Source organism: Corythoichthys intestinalis, chromosome 2, assembly GCF_030265065.1.
Source record: "Corythoichthys intestinalis isolate RoL2023-P3 chromosome 2, ASM3026506v1, whole genome shotgun sequence".
In the NCBI taxonomy this organism is placed as follows: Eukaryota; Metazoa; Chordata; class Actinopteri; order Syngnathiformes; family Syngnathidae; genus Corythoichthys; species Corythoichthys intestinalis.
The window spans coordinates 75,826,817-75,842,081 of NC_080396.1; the positions used below are offsets into that span (position 1 = coordinate 75,826,817).

At 37.4% G+C, this 15,265-nt stretch overlaps 1 protein-coding gene across 2 annotated transcripts in view; it reads left to right on the plus strand.

The window, feature by feature from the left end:
• gabrd (gamma-aminobutyric acid type A receptor subunit delta) overlaps positions 1-15,265 on the plus strand; it is a 73,527-nt gene that overhangs the window by 11,771 nt on the left and 46,491 nt on the right. The window lies entirely within an intron of this gene.

Below are 15,265 nucleotides of genomic sequence, written 5' to 3' on the forward strand. Positions count from 1 at the left end.
GGCAGACTGATCTGCAGCTATAGGAAGAGTCTGGTTGAAGTTATTGCTGCCAAAGGGGGGTCCACAAAATATTAAATATGATGGTTCACTTACTTATTTTCCCCCATTCTGTCATTGTTTGCATACTATCCTGATTAAAATATGAAAACCTATACATTTTTTTCATCTGTCTGATTTTGACAAAGATCAGATCACATTTGATGGTGATTATATGCAGAAATTTGAGACATTCCAAAAGGTCCATATAATTTTTATTACCACTGCATTTTAAATGTCCCAAAAGTGAAGCGAGAAATGGGAGTACTTCGGCCACTGAAAAGAAACAGACGGCCGCGGCTTAGAGGAGGAATGACAGCAGGACCTCCAATATGATTTCACATTTATGTTTTTTTTTTTCAATAGGGTGCCATTTGGACGTTACAGAGTGGCCACTAACAGAGGGGACATTTTGTGCAAACGTTAGTCGTCAGTCTAGAAAGCTAGCCTAATAGCTAACATGGCTTTGGGACTGGACTGAGAAATCTTTCATTTTACAAATAAACCTTTTGAAATGATTCAATTTCTTTAATACATACTTTTAACAGAGCTGACACATTATGATCAAGCGCAGTCAAAGTACTACATAAAACGGCAAAATCAGATTTTTAAAGGAGGTAAAAAAAAAAATCAAATTGCTTACCACAGTTGAATTTCCCGCCACTGGTGTGGTGTTATCTCAGAAGAGTGATGTCATTCATGAATGGGGAATTTTGGAATTTTGGAAAACACAAACACAACTAAAAAATATTTTAATTAAAAAACAACAACATGATTAAAGATATTTTATTGTTTGGAATTTCTTTCTACTTATATTAGTTACTTTATACACTGAATTTAAATAAAACACATAGCAAAATTCCATCACAACCTTTTACCAGAAGTCAACTCAATTAAATTAAAAAAAAAAAAAATTTGGAGCCTGTGCCCTTGAATTTATAATAGATGGCAATTGATGATGCACACACAAAAAAAGTTGAATGAGCTTTTGTCCAACTTTATTGACAATACAGCTTCATATATACTGAGGAAACAAATAGCAACCTATAAAAAAAATATATATAGTTTTGGTTGCCTTATTTTGAAATGAATGATTGTTAAAAATATGTTTGAATTTGTTTTGAATGGAATAAACACGGCTTTCATCCTGTAAATTTGCTTTTATGAATTGGCCATAATTATATCATCAGATTAGTAAAATGTACATCATTTGACTCTCCAAATAAGACTGACATGACACTGTCAACAGCATTAATGAATGCTGATTACATTAAGTGTCCTTGAAAAAAATCTCAATATTGCATCAAAAGGGACATGATTTACTAAATGACACTCAATAGCCCCTTTCACACACATATCCTGGTAAATTCCCATGTAAGGTGTCGAGGATTTACTCGCGTCATTGCTTTCACGCATGGAGAGATATCCTGGAAATGACATAGGTTGGACACTTTCAGACTTGTCCCGTGTTGCCCACTCTGCGCTCTCTGTGCGGTGAGGGCTGCTGGCAAGATTTTATAACCCGGAAATTACGTAATTTTCGGTCAGCATCGCCTGTCACATTCTGTTGGTCGGATCGTGTTTTGTTACAGAGCCAGTTGTGGGAGCGTTCTCGACGTCGTACCTGCAGCCAATTCAAGCTCATCAAGACTGTTTTTAAACCCAGGCAATCCAAGAGAAGATTGCCGAGATATTAACTTGCTGGGCGCCATTTGACACCTTGTACTCTCAAATTTCGTGCATTTGCTAGCTTGGTCGTCTGCCGCCCTTGTTTTGAAATCCCCCACTTTGTGCTGGTATTTGAGTGTATTTGTTTTGTTGTTTAACAGCTTTCTGCCTACCGCTTAGGTTAGTATTATTGATCCCCGTCGACCTGGTGTCAAGGACCCATTATGTTATGCCTCCTTTTCCGCGATCGCATTTATTATTGTTTACATTTAATAAACCCTTGAACGCATCCCTCCGTTGTTTTTTGCTTTAAGGTACAACCTTCTTCCCGCAGTTTTGGACCGTAACATCGGCAACAAAATAAACCACACTAGTGCTGCAACGATTAATTGATTAACTGGAGTAATTCGATTGGAAAAAAGATTCAAATAATTTTGCTGCTTTGAGTATTCGTTCAATTAAAGTGGCGTTGTAATGGTTTGTTTTGAAAGTGTTTGCATTGAGTTTTATTGATTTGAGTGATACACAGCCCTCTAGTGCCAACACTGAATATGACATAACTCATTTCACATGGCTGAAAGTTTTTGTTTGAGCTAATTTTTTTTAATGCACTCATAATTTAGTTAATTAATATATTAAGCCGTTTTTGTGGGAATATGAGCCATTTGTTAAGAGCATTGTTAAAAAAAAAAAAAGTTAGCATTTTATAGCATTTAAGCTAGCGGACCTTTGCTATGTAAGTTAGCCAATTGTTCTTTGGTTGTACTTTGATCCCTATTCATTTTTTTTAAACCCTTTTATGTTCCTTATCCGATTACTCGATTATTCGAACTAACTAGTTCATCGATTAATCGACTACAAAATAATCGATAGAGTCAATCGGCTTTACAATCCAGAAGCAATTTAATTTTGTTATGTTTTCAGTTTAATTTAGCTATTTCCAGCTTGGTGTGTTCATAATTGCGATGTTTGTTTACCATTTTTCGTGAAGCGAAGAAAGAGGAAGTGATGATCGGCCCGCCATGATATTTACGTCATCAGCCATCATGCTGTGACCCATGAATTTGACGCCTGCTTTCACACACACTGCTTCCCGGAAAGTCCCGGACATTATACTAAAACACTACTCAGTAAATGTCCGTGTGTTCTCCGTGTCAGTCGACCCGTGAAATTGCTCTTAATTGTAAGTGCTGCCTGTTTAAATCCCAGGATTTAAACGGTGTTTCGGTATGTGAAAGGGGCTAATGACATCTGTCATAGCCCTCGTTCATATCATCATTTTGACAGTCTTATTACACTGATTTCAAATTAAGTGTAACCAACAATACATTTTGGTCTGCTTTACTTTTGCACTCACGGTCTCAATGACACAATTTCCATAATGCATATGGAGGAGGTGACTCGTTTGTTATGGAGATGAATGCCAAATGAGGTGGGCAGGTGCACCCATGTCTGGCGGCTCACATGTCACTTACAACCACACATCCGGGCCTGGTCAATAGGGGTCAAGCATTAAATGATTTAATACTAAAACTTGGACATTGGTGAGGTTTCAAATTGTCCTACAACTATGCTCATAATTTTAAACACTCATTTCAAATCAATGTTCCCCATTGAAATGAATAGATTTGCAATAATCTAGCCTCCAATATAAAAACATCATCAGTTAAGCTGATTATTTATCTTTGTCTCCAACCATATTATGTTCTTCACAGCATTGTTACTTTCATCAACGATGACGATTAAGGAAATATTTGGTCGGCGAACAATTTTTTTCACGACGATGACAAGATAATAACGAGCTAAAAACGTGTCATGGGAGGTTGAAAATGGAACGAGACGAATGACAGTTTTTGTCTGATGAGACGACAACAATACGAAAATGCGCCATGCATAGTTTAATAGTACTACGTAAGGCTGTATCCTAGCAGTGTTTGGGTCGTGTCACCCATGTGACATGTCCTTACAACCTGACCGTCACCGGTGGCTGGTGGTTAACGCATTCACTTCCAAAGACATACAAAAAATGATGTTCTTCAAGCTAGGCTGCGCTCCGGGCTTGCCTGATTTGAAAAACATGGTAAGATTTGTTTTTGTATCATGGCAAGAGAGAATGTGCAGTATTGTTTAGCCTTTTAAGGTCTGTCATAGACTTCAAAATGACATTGACCGGTCAGATGCCACCTTCACTGCGCCACGCCTTCAAGTAGGGCGCCATCCCACAATCCGCTTCAGTTACCGGCAGTCGGTCGCAGCAACACATGCAGCAACCCAACACCAGATTTAGTTTGAAAAAGTACGAAAGCAGCAATCCAACACCGGATTTAGGTTGAAAAAGTACGAAAGCTGTACCGCATACAAAGAGGAAGGATTGTCTCAGGAGTGATTTTTCGATGATTCAAGGAAATTATTATATTTTTTGTTTTTTCACAAGAATTTCCAACGTAAAAAGCTCTTTGTTGTAAGGCAGCAGCCACATTGTCTAACGGTCTAGCATCATTCTTCGACATATATACGTCAAATAAATGCTAACTGGCCGATTTTTTTGCTTTTTTAACAAAGAATCGAGAGTGTTTTACATCCATTTCTAAAACGAATTCAGGGATTTAGGCATTCAATTACAAGAATTTTCACCGGAAAAGCTCTGTTTACATAAGGCGGCCGCCACAGTGACTAACATACTAGCATCGTACTTCGACATATTTACTTAAAATAAATGCTAACTGCACATTTTTTTTTGCTTTTAACCAAGAATCAATACTGTTTTACGTCCATATCTATAAAGAATTCAGGGATTTAAGGATTTATGCACAAGAATTTTCACCAGAAAAGTTCTATTTACATAAGGCGGCCGTTACATTTCCTTAATGACTAGCATCATGGTTTGCAATATTTACATAAAATAAATGCTAACTGCGTGTTTTTTTTTTGTTTTTGTTTTGCTTTTGACCAAGAATCGATCCTGATTTGCATCCAAGTCTATGAAGAATTCAGGGATTTAAACATTTATTAACAAAAATTTTAAATAAAAAAAGCTCTTTGTCTGTGATTCCATTCGGTCAACTTTGACAGCCACACTAACTATGCAGGCCCCCTATTAATTGGCCCCAATATAGTATGAAGTCTATGCGTCTGTGCTGATTGATCATTACACGCTAAATGTAACTCGTTGTGTTAGCACAGCGTTAGAATTAACTTTAGCATAGCAAGCGTACAGTCAGCTACGGTTTATACTCGTCGCGCTCTGTGCTTCCAGTTGAAAATAAAACTAGATAAAATATAAATATTATTGTAACAGCTGTGAAGTTTCCCTGCAATCTTTTATTTCACCAAAGGGAGGAGGTTTTGTTTCGCTTATGTTAATTGGAGGTTTACATAGTACTTTTTTTTTTTTTAAGTGTGCATTGTTTTTGTTTAGCTATTTTCATTTTACAGGTAGTCCCCATGTTATGACGTACACGACTTCCGTGATCTCGACTTTTCAACGCCGGAGACTTGTCCGCCATTTACTCTCCAGGCATTTTTTTCTTTTTTCTTTTTTGTCGCATAAACAGTACCTTATTGTACCTCTTTTTTTTACTTTACTTTATTGATATGACATGTTCTGTCCTCACTAAACAGCAAACAAGGAAACTGTGGTTTTTGAAGCTTTTTACTACCTTCACTTGTGACAATTTCAGAAGCTGTAACACACATATCTACACTTATGTGCAAACCTACACACATTTTAACAATAAAACACTTGACACAATACACTTGGTGTTCAAACGTTCATCTAGTTTGATCAATATGTAAATTTAGTAGATTAAATTAGCCCAATTTGCCTAACAGAATTCCACTACCTTAAATGCTACGAATGCTAACGTATTTACTATTCATATAGCAAATCGCTTACACATAACTCCACAAACTGTAGCTCAAAACCTAATTACAAATGCATACACAAACATATTAGCTGAAACAACTTACAGCCTTATGTGGGCCAAACCAGAGTGCAGCTGTCGTTTATACATGTCGGACGAGTCTGCTCCTCAGTCAACACAAGGCTACAGTCCAGCCAGGCCCAGCGCTGCCACCAAAAGGCAGTGTATCCTCCATCATTAAACAAAATACAATATTTTTGGATAGTTTTTTTTTTTTTTTTTTTTAATTTAGGGGTACACATAGGGTTAATTCCACGCTGAAATTCGGGTTATGTCACCAGCGTAGGAATGGAACTCGTTTGTAAACCAGGGACTACCTCCTCAGTACATGGGACTATATTTTCAATAATAATTTGTTTACAAGTTAAATTAAATGTTGAATTTTATAAGTTTAATTAACTATGAGCGCACACCTAATCAGGTTGCTTCCTGTTTTCTGCTAAGAAAGTCCGGAGCAGAAATCACCAGTGTGCATTAGATAGCTTGACCTCGTTCAAGTTGCTAAAATCGAGCTATAAATAAGCTTAATAAGTCACATTTACTTACCTGTTTGTTCACTAGCAGGCCAAAGTGGTATGTATCTTATTGTTTTTGTTTTATATTTTTGCATATGTTCATTGATTCAATTGTACACCATTTCGTTGTCTCACCAGTTCTAAAATGTGTGTGGTGTAAAGAAAGTTATACTACAGTAAATCAGTGGAACAAGAACTCTGTGTCTCCATTTGTGAACATGCCGGCATTATTATTGTCCAATAATAACGGCATTTAAAGTAATATTGGGAAATATTGGTATCTGTTTCACGCCAGTATGTATGCTGGGTCATAAACTAATGTGCAGGCCTGCAACCTTTGTGCATGGGCTGGTCATAGCTTAGCACAGCAGCTGTTCCTAGAATTAGCTCTAGATGTCTCTAAACTAAGATGCTTGAGATCTGATAATTGAGGGAAAGACCATAATTAGGGTTGTTCCCATCATGTTTTTTGCTCTCGATCCGATCCCGATCGTTTTAGTTTGAGTGTCTACCCATCCCGATATTTCCCGATCCGATTGCTTTTCTTTGCTCCCGATTCAATTCCAATCATTCCCGCTAATTTTTCCCGATCATATACATTTTGGCAATGCATTAAGAAAAAAATGAATAAAACTCAGACGAATATATACATTCAACATACAGTACATAAGTACTGTATTTGTTTATTATGACAATAAATCCTCAAGATGGCATTTACATTATTAACATTCTTTCTGTGAGAGGGAATCCACGGATAGAAAGACTTGTGACTTTGTACATTGTGACTAAATATTGCCATCTAGTGGATTTTTTTAGCTTTCAGTAAATGATACTGTAGCCATGTCTAAATGTATGATGGGAAGTGGAACCTTGACTGTGCGTAGTGCTACTAATTGATATATCTTCTCTGCGTTGGGAAATAAGTTAGGGTTTTAAGAAAAAGATCAATTGCTACCTTGCTTCCCCACATTGCTTCCCATGATATTTCTAATCGTAGGGAGAGGGATTGTAAGGCTTTAGCCAATTAAAAAATGGCTCCAAAGGCTGCCAAAATTCACTCTACTCATTTTACGCTGCCTTTTATCTCTCTATGTAGGTAAAACGGCGCCATTACAGATTGAGCGCGACAATGCGTGAGTGGGTCGTGCAGCGCATGCATTAATTGCGTTAAATATTTTAACGTGATACATTTTTTAAAAAATTAATTACCGCCGTTATCGGGATAAATTTGATAACCCTACCTTAAGCCTAAACTAAAGACACTGGATGAGTGTGACTCTGGATGAGTGTAACATATTATGTCTGTAACGTTAAATACAATTAGAAAACGCTTTAATTTAAAAATATATATATATTTAAAAAAGGCATGGCCGATATTTTTTTGCTGATTCCGATACTTTGAAAATGACGTGATCGGACCCTATCGATCGCCATAATCATTAATGGTGCACAATTAAAATGAACAATAAATGAAAAAAAATAATGAATTGTAAACTCATCACAGTTTACAGTTAGTCAGCAGAAATAAATAGTCCGTAAGAAAAGTAATAAAATACATAATTATTACTAAGTGAATGTTAAGGCTATGACCGCTTATCGGTATGACATCGATAAAGGATTTTTGGAGTTGGACAATACTGGGGTATAGGTTAAAAAGTCATTATCTGACACCTCTAAGTAAAATCTATGGAAAAGCCTTACGGAATTGGCATAGTCGTTGTAGTCGCTACAATATGTGGTCGTCTGTCAATTTATGTCTGTCATTCCAAATTGTTGGAAATGTCGACGAAAACTAGACGGAGACCAACCCAGTTTGAAATAACTAAAATATGATTGAGACAAATGAGACGACAATAAAAAGGGCTGCCTAAAAAAACACTGCTGCCCAGTACAATGCAAAGTGTGGGCTATGCTTCTTCCGCCTCGTTGCGTGTCAGCTCTCCCGCTCTCGGACACACGCGCTTAAAATTGCAGCCTGCCAGCATCACTACAACCGCCCACCCATCTGAGAAAATAATGACTCTTTCCCGCTCCTCCGTTCCACCGCACTTGGCTCGTGGCTAAATTTAGGACTCAGGCACCTTTTGCTACCGCTGAGCTGTCACTCACCTTTCGATTCACCACCAAACCCTGCGTCTAATAAAAGATTATTCTTATCGGTGGTGATTTTTCACAGTACGTCGGGATAATGAGAAATATCAGCAGACAGCTAAGGATATGGCTTTGTTAATGTTAGTTGTAAAAAAAATCATGATATTTCTTTTCCATCAACTGAACTCAAATATATAAGAGAACACAAAAATCGTTAACCAGCATAAATGTCTACGTTTCTATAAATAATTGTCCATTCGTGGGGGTTCCTGGTTGCCTGTGGAATTCCATCCGTTTCTTTCAAGGTTGCTTGGCAACCGGCATTAGCAAGCAGCTAACTGAGGCTGGGTTGATGGAGGAAACAGCAGTGGTAGAGTTCTTTATTAGAAAAGTAAACACGTGTGTGAAAAGTAGGGATGGGAGTTTCGACTAATTTCCATGCCGATTAGTCTCCTATTTTATTTGCGACAAGTCTATAAGCAAGAAAACTCGCAATTTAAAACACATATTACATAAAAAGTTTAAAATGCAAAATTTTTTTGTATTTACAAGCTATTTCAGTTCTATATGGTGGAAAACAGACAAGGCTGAAAAAGCAGTTTCTGGTCTTTGAACCCCTTTTTAAAATAAACTGCTGTATTTTAAGCCAAAAAAACTGTTGCGTTTGATAGAACAATATGTCTATATGCTGCCGTAGCAGATTCATGGCGCATAAACTCCGAAATATTTTTAATTTGTCCGTTTTACCCTGGAAACCCCCGTTTACAGACGTTGTGCAACCGTTTTTGTTTCAACCTAGCCATAAAAAGAAGGGAATTAATAATATTTATTATTCAAAATTTATGTATGTAATTAATTTAACTTTTATTTTATTTTATTTTTTTCTCATTACAATATCAATGCTACCTATTGAATTATCGAACTATATGCTTTTTGTTTCCTGGTTGTTATTCTTTCATTTATTTATTTTGGTTAAATTTATTTCTTTTTTTTTTTTTTTTTTTGTGTGTGTGCGAGTGTCTCCCTGTGTATTGTTTTGTTAGTGATGTATATGTGGTCTGTGTAAAATAGATAAAGGACCTGCTTATGACACAGCCAATCACAACTTTGGAATTATGACAAAGATTAAGCATTTACCTTTCCACTGTTACCAAATGGACCATGAATAAGATTATTCTAATTGTTACTTTTGTTTTGGCTGAGATGTATAGACTGAGGTACTTGTGTTAAACTCAAATAAAAAGAAACAAAATGTATGTCATTTTTAGCTTAGGATCATTAATTAATGTCTAATATTTCGTTTAAAAAAATGACTTTAAAAAATTATTCAATCGCGTATTTTAAACTTTTAAACAAATTACGTCACAATGAAAAAATTACTGTCTGTAAAAAAGTCACGGATATCCACCTCATAAATATCGCTTAATTGTGTCTTACCTGCTGTAAGACAAGTTTCCCCTTCTTAGGGGACAATAAACTGAGGGTTGGACACTTTCAGACTTGTCTCGTGTTGGTGACTCGTCACTCTCTGTGCGTGGTGTGCGAAGGACGGGATTTTTTATTATGTCATTTTTGGTCGACATCGGCAACAAATTACCTCACATTTCCAAAGATGGACCATAGACTTCATAATGATATTGACGGGTCACATTCGCCAGACGCTGCGCCACGCCTTAAAGTAGGGGGCCATCCCACACTCCGCTTCAATCGGTCAAGGTCAGTCGCAGTTATTCACCACATGCAGCAATCCAACTCCGGATTTAGGTTGTCTCAGTTTGTTCGAGGATTAAAGGTAATTATTATATTTTTCGTACCATGCATGCATTTTGCAACGTTGTGAAAAAAATCAATGGGAGAAATTAACCGCAACGGCATCAGCGTCATAATTTGCAATATTTACGTAAAATAAATGCTAACTGCCCGTTTTTTTGCTTTTAACCAGGAATCGAGACTGTTTTACTTCCATATCTATTAAGAATTCAGGGATTTACGCATTTATTCACAAGAATTTTCAATGTAAAGAGCTCTTTGTCTGTGTTTCCACTCGGTCAGCTTTGACGGAGATAGGCCCCCTATTCATCGGCTCCGCACTCCGTGGCCCGTCAATATCATTATGAAGTCTATGGATGGACGATAGGCTGTCTCTTCCTCGGTTCTTTTCGTCTTACGGCGAAGAAAAAGGAAATGACGATTGGCGCGCCATTATACTGTACAGTACAGGTGATATCTAGCATCGTACCGCAGCATCATGTGGGCGTAGTTTGTAGGCTACTGTTAGGTACTATTGGAGCCACCTAGCATCGCATTTGCAACGGCATCACAACTTCCTTCCCTCCTCCCCACTTCTGCTCTGCTCTCGTTTCCGTGAGTCTGTGTCTCTGACTTTTCTCGCGTCATTCAACCAGCGTAGTAATGCACGCCTTTACATCGTCAGGTAACAGCGTTGTCAAGATGAGAAAAGTAGTTAATTAGATGACTCACTACTGAAAAAATTAACACCATTAGTAACGCTGTTATATTCTAACACCGTTATTAACAACACTGATTGTTACGTCTGATTGGTATCATGACATCATGTGATTATTGTTATTATGACTCATTTGTGAAACTAGCAGAGGCACTGTGCTTGCAAAAATAAAGTCAAGTCTAATATGTATTTGGCGGAAAACACTCAGGTGACTTGAAGTTCTGCTCTGAGACCCCCAATTTGGCTAACTTTCAAAATTGTCCGATATGCATGTGTGATACATCATTTGAAAGCTTAAAATCTCAATTTTCTGGGGGTAGAAAATTTTTCAACGCGAGGGCATTTTCTAAAAAAATATATTTTTTAACAGCAAAACCCTATCTGGAGGTGAGAGCACGCGAGAGCAGAATTACAGACGCCATGACTTTAAGGAGATATTATCGCGTACTTACCTTGTTTCGATCCAAAAACTCTATGTAGCATGTATCACTAAGTGTCAAGACACAGCTGTGAATGGCCACAGCTGGATTTTGGGGGGATTTTATGGGTGAAACATGGTAATATAACAAGGGTCGCGATGCAGAAATCGCAGACATCAAGGAGTGGTCGAGATTTTTTCGGGGATATATTTACCCTTTTAAATGTTTAAATGTTTTTTTAATTTTTCTTTGTTTGGATCAATTATTTATCATCTAAAATGTCGGAAAAAATGTGACAGTAACAAAAAAAATACAATTAAGCGATAGTTATGAGGTAGATATCCGTGACTTTTTTACAGACGCCATTTTTTTTCATTGTGACAAAATTTGCTTAAAAGTTTAAATTATGTGAGTGAATAATTTTTTAGTCTTTTTTTTTTTTTAAACGAAATATGAGACATCAATTATTGATTCTAAGCTAAAAACGACAGACATTTTGAATAATAAATATAATTAATTACTTTTGTTTTATGGCTGGGTTGAAGCAAAAGCGGTTGCGCGACGTCTGTAAACGGGGGTTTTCAGGGCAAAACGGACAAATTAAAAATAGTTCGGGGGCCTAACGCACCATGAATCTGCTATGGCAGTTTATTTTAAAGAGGAGTGCAAGAGCAGAAACTGCTTTTTCAGTCTTGTCTGTGTTTTCCGCCATGTACAAACCCTAGCAAAAAGTATGGAATCATCAGTCTCGGACGAGCTCTCACTCAGAAATTTTATTATTTAAAACAAACTCAGATATAAAAATAATGAATTATTTTTAAAAAATGCAACTCTTTAGCATTCAGACACTAAAAGAAATGAATAAAAAGCATCGTGGTGGTCAGTAAATGTTACTTTTATAGAGCAAGTGCAGGGAAATAAATATAGAACTACTCCATCCTGAGGAAAAAATATATGGAATTATGAGAAATAAAGAAAGAAATAACAATCAAAACCCATCTGTAGTATTTAGTAGCACCACCTCTGGCTTTTATGAGAGCTTGCAGTCTCTGAGGCATGGACTTGATGAGTATTCTTCATCAATTTGGTGCCAACTCTCTTTGATTGCAGATCCCAGATCATCCTTGCAGGTAAGAGCCTTGCTGTGGACCATTTTTTTTTTCAATTTCCACCACAGGTTTTCAATAGGGTTGAGATCTGGGCTATTTGCAGGCCATGACATTGACTGCATGAGTCTTTCTCCAAGGAATGTGTGAACAGTTTTAGCTCTATGGCATGATGCATTGTCATATTGGAAAATGATTTCATTATCCCCAAACATATTTTCAATTGAAGCGATAAGAAAGCTGTACAAAATTTCTTCTAAAAACTTGTGCATTTATTGAAGATTTAACCACAGCCATCTCCCCAGTGCCTTTGCCTGACATGCAGCCCCATATCATCAAGGACTGAGGGAATTTTGATGTTTTGTTCTTTGTTGATCTCACTGGAACGGCACCAAACAAAAGTTCCAGCATCATCACCTTGTCCAATGCAGATTCTTGACTCATCACTGAAAATAACCTTCAGCCAGTCATTGACAGACCATGATTGCCTCTCCTTGGCCCATTGCAGTCTTGTCCTTTTCTGTTTAAGTGTCATTGATGATTTCCTTTTAGCTTTCCTGTGTGAAAATCCCATTTCTTTTTGGCGATTTTGCACAGTTCTGTCACATACATTGACTCCAGCCTTCTCCCATTTCTTCTTCATTTGTCTTGTTGTACAGCTTCTGTTTTCAAGACATATGGCCTTTAGTTGTTTGTTTGGACGTCTTCCTTGGTCTACCAGTACGCTTAACTTTAACAACCTTGCCATGCTGTTTGTACTTGGTCCAGATTTTTGATACAGCTGACTGTGAACAGCCCACATCTTTGGCAACCATACGTGTAGCGTTACCTTCTTCAAGAAGTTTGATAATCCTCTCCTTGGTCTCAAGAGACATCTCTCTTATTGGAGCCATGATTCTTGTGAATCCACTTGGTCCAGCGGCCCTCCAAGGTGTGATAACTGAGCTGTTTTTAACTGCTGACAAACGAGCAGATCTAATCTGAGGCAGGGGCCCAATTAAGGAAAGGAAATTGACTGGGTGTGTCTGAATTTTCTACTCAAAATGGAGTGATTCCATATTTTTTTCTTCAGAATGGAGTGATTCTATATTTATTTCCCTGCACTTGCTCTATAAAAGTAACATTTACTGACCACCACAATATTTTTTATTCATTTCTTTTAGTGTTTCTGAATGCCAAAGAGTCTTGAACTAATTCATTATTTTTTCAAGTTTTTAATCTGAGTTTGTTCTACATAATAAAATGTCTGAGTGAGTGCTCGTCCGAGACTGGTGATTCCATACTTTTTGCTAGGGGTTGTAGAATAAAAAGGAAAAATGCAATGACTAGTGTAGCCCAAAGTAGCGGAGTAAGAGGAGCAATGATGAATAGGATCATAAAAGACTATACACAAACCAGCTTCCACCTCTTCAACCTGTTGCCCTCTGGCAGGCGTTAACAGCCAAAAAAAACTTTCCAAGAGATGTCACAATATTCAAGTTTACACTGAAATGTCACTGCACTGCTAATGCCACAACACTGTCACGTGCATCTCAATGAGTAATATGTTCTCAGACATCTGTCTTAATCTGAATACTGCCTAATATGTGTACACACATAGACAAAGTTCCATTTTTATATAAGTATCGATATAAATGGCTACCTTGAACGAAAAGCTTTTCTTACGGGAAACAATATGTTGCTCTTACGGAAAGCAATACATCATACTGTGGCGTCATGTGGATTGTTTTTTGTAGATAAGCCCAATTCCAAAGTTTTGTCAGAAATAAAGTTCCTCATTAAAAGAGGAGCAATGAACGTCACTAAAAGCTTTTTTTTTTTGGGACGGGAAACGATGTTTTCGCGAGTTTGACGAGATGAGCCATTGTTTAACCAGCAGCTGTATATTTTTTTAAAATAAAACATTTCTCGATTGGATCTTTCCCCAATTTATATGTGGAATGTATTCGTAGCGAATATATGTAACAATCAATATGGCGTGACAGGTTAGGAGACTGAATTAATCACGGAGAAAACCGCGCATGGAGAGAACATGCAAACTCCACCCAAGAAGCGGATTGAACTCTTGATCTCAGAACTGTGAGACGGATGTGCAACTGCTCACCCACTGTGCCGCAACATTGTAATTAATTGTAATTAACACATTATAGCCACACTCTTAATACATGTACAGTATATCGAATCAAACAGTGATGAAATAAAAATCACGGCCTGCGTCTGTATGACGACACACGCAACTACCTAAATGTACTGTAATTAGCTCTCAAAGCTTTTGCCGCACATCCAATTCATTGCGAAATGTTGGCAGCCACATAGAGACGGGGCGAAGATCCAAGCCTTGAGAGTGAGGAAGAGAGGAAATTGACTTGAATGTTTGTCATGGATGGAGCGATGCAAATGTTTAATACGCCTCCTCTGGAGAGCAATCAAATTGGTAACCCTGCACGCAGGAAGGTTTATTTAGTGAGGGTTCTTAATTCTTTTAATGAATACGAGATGATGAAACAAAACTCAGGACAAAAAAAAAAAGACAAAAGCAATAATCACCTGAGCGAGTGTTTTTCAACCTTTTCTGATTCACGGCACGTTTTCACATTGAAAAATTCTTGCGGCACACCACAAACCAAAAATGTTCCAAAAGGTAGTCCCCGGTTTATGAACGAGTTCTGTTCCTGTGCTTGCGATGCAACCCGGATTTCCGCATAAGTCGGAATCAACCCTCTAAATACCTCTAAAAACCTTCTAAATTAAAAAAAAATTATCTAACAACATGTACTATATGTCATTGTTCTGTCCTCGCCAAGACGTTGGAGCTAGCTAGCTCGACGGCGAGCTAAACTCCAAAATGATGATGTCTGGTTTGCTGCCTATTCAGCTGCTAGTGACATCAACACTTGCATAATGAAACCAAAATAAAATGAAATTAAATCAGTTTCATCTTCAATAACAGCAATTCAAATTTGTGTTTACAAGTAGCTACTGATAATGCGGTAACAAATAATTATCATGTATCATTTAGCGTCCGCACATCATCAAAAGC